A 6,838-nucleotide genomic window follows, 5' to 3' on the forward strand; every position below is an offset into this window, starting at 1 on the left:
ACGACTGGCATAGTAAATGACGTGCAGAAGCTTGTCATGCCTTTGTCCCAACACTGCACCAATGGCATGGTCACTGGCATCACACCTCAGTTCAAATGGTAATGTCTAGTCTGGTGTAGAGATGACTGGTGCTGTGACCAGCTTAGCTTTCAGAGTCTCAAACGCTTGGAGACATTCCTTATCAAAGATAAATGGCGTGTCAGCAGCTAGCAGATTGCTCAGAGGTTTGCCGATTTTTGAAAAATCTTTTATAAACCTCCTATAGAATCCCGCATGCCCCAGAAAGCTTCTGATTGCCTTAACATTGGCAGGCAGTGGTAATTTTTCAATTACCTCTACCTTAGCTTGATCCACCTCTATTCCCTTGTTCAAAATTTTGTGCCCAAGGACGATTCCTTCAGTCACCATAAAGTGACATTTTTCCCAGTTTAAAACCAGGTTAGTCTCTTGGCACCTCTTTAGAACAAGTGCTAGATGGTCAAGACAGGAGCTGAATGAGTCTCCAAATACTAAAAAGTCATCCATGAAGACTTCCAGAAATTTTTCAACCATATCAGAGAAAATAGAGAGCATGCACCTTTGAAAGGTTGCAGGTGCATTGCACAGACCAAATGGCATCCTTCTGTATGCAAATACTCCAGATGGACATGTGAATGCTGTTTTCTCTTGATCCTGGGGATCTACTGCAATTTGATTATAACCTGAATATCCATCCAAGAAGCAGTAATATTTATGACCTACTAGTATTTCTAGCATCTGGTCTATGAATGGTAAAGGAAAATGATCCTTTCTGGTAGCTGTATTGAACCTTCTGTAATCAATACACATACGCCACCCTGTAACTGTTCTTATAGGAACCAGTTCATTTTTTTCATTATGAACCACTGTCATGCCACCCTTCTTAGGGACGACTTGGACAGGGCATACCCAGGGGCTATCAAAAATAGGATAAATAATCCAAGCCTATAGTAATTTAGTGACCTCCTTCTGCACCACCTCCTTCATGGCTGGATTCAGCCGCCTTTGTGGTTGAACCACTGGTTTAGTGTCACTCTCCAAAAGGATCTTGTGCATGCATCTGGCTGGGCTAATGCCCTTAAGATCACTGATGGACCACCCAAGAGCTGTCTTATGTGTCCTTAGCACTTGAATTAGTGCTTCCTCTTCCTGTGGCTCTAAGGTAGAGCTTATGATTATAGGAAAGGTATCACCTTCTCCCAGAAATGCATATTTCAGGGATGGTGGTAATGGTTTGAGCTCGGGTTTAGGTGGTTTCTCCTCTTCCTGAGGGATTTTCAGAGGTTTTATTATTCTCTCTGATTCTTCCATATCAGGCTGAGCATCTTTAAAGATATCCTCTAGCTCTGATTCGATACTCTCAGTCATATTGACCTCTTTTACCAGAGAGTCAATAATATCAATGCTTATGCAGTCATTTTGGGTGTCTGGATGTTGTATAGCTTTGACAACATTCAACTTAAACTCGTCCTCATTGACTCTCAGGGTTACTTCTCCTTTTTGGACGTCAATGAGGGTTCGTCCAGTTGCTAGGAAAGGTCTTCCTAGAATGAGAGTTGCACTCCTGTGCTCCTCTATTTCTAGCACCACAAAGTCAGTGGGAAAGGCAAATGGTCCAACCTTGACAATCATGTCTTCAATCACGCCTGATGGGTATTTAAAGGAGCCATCAGCAAGTTGGAGACATATCCGGGTTGGTTTGACTTCTTCAGTCAAACCAAGCTTTCTGATAGTAGATGCAGGTATTAGGTTGATACTTGCCCCAAGATCACATAAAGCTTGCTTGGTACAAGTACCCTCTAATGTGCATGGTATCGTAAAGCTTTCGGGATCTTTAAGCTTCTCAGGTAAGCTTTTCAGAATGACTGTACTGCATTCTTCAGTGAGGTAAACTTTTTCAGTTTCCCTCCAATCCTTCTTATGACTTAAGATCTCTTTCATGAACTTAGCATAAGAGGGTATTTGCTCAAGTTCCTCTGCAAACGGAATCTTTATTTTAAGAGTCCTGAGGTAGTCTGCAAAGCGGGCACATTGCTTATCCTGTTACGCTTGGCGGAGTTTCTGAGGATAAGGCAATTTGGCTTTGTATTCCTTAACCTTAGTTGTTGTAGGTTTATTGCCTACAGATGTGGGTTGAGAAGCCTTTTTAGAGGGGTTGCTATCAGCACTTGTATGTGTCTGATCTCCCACTGGCGTTTGAACGCCAGGGGTGGAAGCTGGAGTGGCGTCAGACGCTAACTCCTTACCTGTTTCTGGCGTCTGAACACCAAAACTGTGCTTCCTGTGGGCGTTCAATGCCAATTTCTTGCTTGTTTCTGGCGTTGAACGCCAGGACTGAGCATGGGTTGGGCATTCAACGCCAGCTTTCCTCCCATTTTCTGGCGTTTGGGTGCCAGAATTATTCCTCTCTGGGCTCTGACTGTCCTCAGAGGGATTTTGGGTAGCAGTTTGTCCATTTCTTGGCTTTCTGCTGCCTTGAAGTGAGGTATTTAATGTTTTTCCACTTCTTAATTGAACTGCTTGGCACTCTTCTGTTATTTATTTTGACAATTACTGTTTTGTTTACTTCAACTGCACTTCCATATTCATATTATCCATTCTTGTTTCTTGCAATATCTCCTTGAATTCGGCTAGCTGTTTTGTTAGAAAATCTAATTGCTGATTGAATTCAGTAACTTGTTCTGCAGGACTTAGTTCAGCAGTTACTGTTTTAGCCTCTTCTTTCATGGAAGGTTCACTGCTTAGATACAGATGCTGATTTCTGGCAACTGTATCAATGAGCTCTTGAGCTTCTTCAATTGTCTTTCTCATGTGTATAGATCCACCAGATGAGTGGTCTAGAGAAATCTGAGCTTTCTCTGTAAGCCCATAATAAAAGATGTCTAACTGCACCCACTCTAAAAACATTTCAGAGGGGCATTTTCTTAGCATCTCTCTGTATCTCTCCCATGCATCATAAAGGGATTCATTATCTCCTTGTTTGAAGCCTTGGATGCTCAGCCTTAGCTGTGTCATCCGTTTTAGAGGAAAATAGTGATTGAAGAATTTTTTTGACAGCTGTTTCCATGTCTTTATGCTGTCCTTAGGTTGATTATTTAACCACCTCTTAGCTTGGTCTTTTACAGCAAATGGAAATAATAATCATCTGTAGACATCCTGATCTATTTTCTTATCATGTACTGTGTCAGCAATTTGTAAAAACTGTGCCAGAAACTCTGTAAGTTCTTCCTATGGAAGACCGGAATACTGGCAATTTTGCTGCACCATGATAATGAGCTGAGGATTAAACTCAAAACTACTAACTCCGATGGAGGGTATACAGATACTGCTCCCATATAAAGCAGTAGTAGGGTTGGCATATGACCTCAGAGTCCTTCTGCACTGTTCATTTCCACTTAGGTCCATGGTGGAGAAAGGGAGATGATGTGGATTTATTTTATTTACTTTATTATAAAAAAGTAATTTTTGAAATAATAAAATAAAATAAAATAAAAACTAAAATAAAAAGTAAAAATAAAATTTAAAAAATATTTCAAAAAAAATTTGAAAAAAAATGAAGAGAGAAAAAGTGGTTAGGATATTTTTGAAAAAGATGTGATTTTTTTTACAAGGATAATATTTTGAGAATTTTTGAAATTGAAATCTGAATTTTTATAGAAAATTTTGAAAAATTTGCTTGAAAATAGTTAAAGATAATTTTTTATTTTTGAATTTTATGATGAAAGAGAAAAACACACAAAAGACACAAGACTTAAAATTTTTAGATCTAATGTTCCTTGCTTTCGAAAATTTTGGAGGGAAAACACCAAGGGATACCGAACTTAAAAATTTTAAGATCAAAACAAAAAGAAGACTCAAGAACACTTTGAAGATTCACAAGAACAACAAGAACAAAAGAAAGAACACCAAACTTAAATTTTTTTTTTGAAAACCAAATTAAATTTTCGAAAATTAAAGAAAATTAACAAGAGAACACCAAACTTAAAGTTTGGCACAAGATTCAATCAAATAAAAATTATTTTTGAAAAAGGTTTTAAAAAGAAGATGCCCAATTACCAAGAACATAAACCAACACTCTAGCCAATTGAGCTATAAATGTAACGTGTTTTAAAGAGGTATTTTTAATAACTAAAAATAAATATTTTGAAAATGCACAAGGAAAACACGAAAAATACAGAGAATAGGAAAAACCAAAGATTAAACAAGAAAAATTGACAAGAACAATTTGAAGATCAAAGAAAACTAAAGAGCATGCAATTCGAAAATTAAAAGACAAAGACAAGCATGCAATTGACACCAAACTTACAACAAGACACTAAACTCACGAAAAACTAACAATTAATAAAGAAAAATAATTTTTTTTGAAGAAAAAATATTTAAAAAGGAATAATACAAAATGCAATTCTTATGACTCTAAACCAAAAAGATAAATTTTTCCTAATCTAAGCAACAAGATTCACCGTCAGTTGTTCAAACTCAAACAATCCCCGGCAACGGCGCCAAAAACTTGGTGCACGAAATTACTTCACACTATGTAATTTCGCACAACTAACCAGCAATTGCACTGGGTCGTCCAAGTAATACCTTACGTGAGTAAGGGTCGAATCCTACGGAGATTGTTGGCTTGAAGTAAGCTATGGTTATCTTATTATTCTTAGTCAGGATATAATATCAATAATAATTTTTAGTTTTAATTGTAAAAAGTAAAAGAGCATGAAATAAATACTTATAATGCAGTAATGGAGAATATGTTGGTGTTTTGGAGATGCTTTGTCTTCTGAATTCCTGTAACATAATGCTTCCTCACTTTCAAACATGCAAGGCTCCTTCCATGGCAAGCTGTATGTAGGGCGTCACCGTTGTCAATGGCTACTTACTATCCTCTCAGTGAAAATGGTCCAAATGCTCTGTCACAGCACGGCTAATCATCTGTTGGTTCTCGATCATGTCGGAATAGGATCCATTGATCCTTTTGCGTCTGTCACTACGCCCAACACTCGCGAGTTTGAAGCTCGTCACAGTCATCCAATCCCAGAATCCTACTCGGAATACCACAAACAAGGTTTAGACTTTCCGGATTCTCAAGGATGCTGTCATCAATTCTAGCTTATACCACGAAGATTCTGATTAAGGAATCTAAGAGATACTCATTCAATCTAATGTAGAGCGGAGGTGGTTGTCAAGCACACGTTCATGGATTAAGGAAGGTGATGAGTGTCACGGATCATCACCTTCTTTATAGTGAAGCGCAAATGAACATCTTAGATAGGAACAAGCGTGTTTGAATGGAAAACAGAAATAATTGCATTAATTCATTGAGACGCTGCAGAGCTCCTCACCCCCTAACTCATGCTGTCAAAAAGTACAAAGTTCAGATCTAAAATGTCATGAGATACAAAATAAGTCTCTAAAAGTTGTTTAAATACTAAACTAGTAACCTAGGTTTACAGAAAATGAGTAAACTAAGATGGATAGTGTATAAATCCACTTTTGGGGCCCACTTGGTGTGTGCTGGTGCTGAGACTTAAGCTTCTCACGTGCTTGGGCTGTTTCTGGAGTTGAACGCCAGGTTGTAACCTGTTTCTGGTGTTAAACTCTAACTTGCAACCTGTTTCTGGCGCTGAACGCCAGACTACAACATGGAACTGGCGTTAAACGCCAATTTACATCGTCTATCTTTCCGCAAAGTATGGACTATTATGTATTGATGGAAAGCCCTGGATGTCTACTTTCCAACCCAATTGAGAGCGTGCCAATTGGACTCCTTTAGCTCAAAAAAATCTATTCCGAGTTCATGGAGGTCAGAATCCAACAACATCAGCAGTCCTTTTTCAGCCTAAATCAGATTTTTGCTCAGCTCCCTCAATTTCAGCCAGAAAAGACCTGAAATCACAGAAAAACACACAAACTCATAGTAAAGTCCAGAAATATGAATTTTGCTTAAAAACTAATAAAAATATACTGAAAACTAACTACAACACTCTAAAATCTATATGAAATTACCCCCAAAAAGCGTATAAAATATCCGCTCATCAGTAGTATAATATAATATCATAAGAAACTAGCCACGGCTCGCGGAGTTTAAGCCGGCTAGCCAAATATACAAACAAAAAGAAACTGAAGTTTAAAATGGCTTATACAAGTTTAGTTCTCTCTCAATTACAAGCCTCTAGGCCAAATAAAAATACAAAAGTGAGAGATATATATAAATAAACAAAAAATTAAGAGACTCAAAAAGTATCTGGATCCTCCGCTTCTATCATCAACCAAACAATTCACCAAGGTGGGTTGCAACCTGCATCTAAAAACAACAACAGAAATATGGTATGAGAACCGGAGGTTCTTAGTATGGTAACAGTGCCCAGTGATGTAGGATATAAGACCCCGGGACGCCAAAGGCAATCCTAGACTCCATATCCATCACAACAATTCCAGCTTAAAGCATTCTAATCTAAATAAGCATAATAGGTAAAACCTTAACAAAACTTAAGCCATAGCACCATAAAAGGGTAATCTATTTTAGGGGATTTCTACTCTAATCAAACACCGCTGTCCCACAACCTTCACCAACCGATCCGTCATGCGATCCCATCGCCACCGCCTTTCGAACCTCCTCATTCCCAGTAAAAACACAAGTATATACAATACAAGTAAAACACAAGCAGAAGCATATATAGCAAATAATACAAATAGCAATTAAACATGTTATACAGATAGGGAAAACAATATCAAGTCGGCAAAGCATACAAATAGGTTGAAAATGCATATGATGAATGCCTGCTCTACTGGCTGTGATATCACATTGTCGGTTCAACTGCCA

This window comes from Arachis stenosperma, chromosome 3 (assembly GCF_014773155.1).
Source record: "Arachis stenosperma cultivar V10309 chromosome 3, arast.V10309.gnm1.PFL2, whole genome shotgun sequence".
Lineage (NCBI taxonomy): Eukaryota > Viridiplantae > Streptophyta > Magnoliopsida > Fabales > Fabaceae > Arachis > Arachis stenosperma.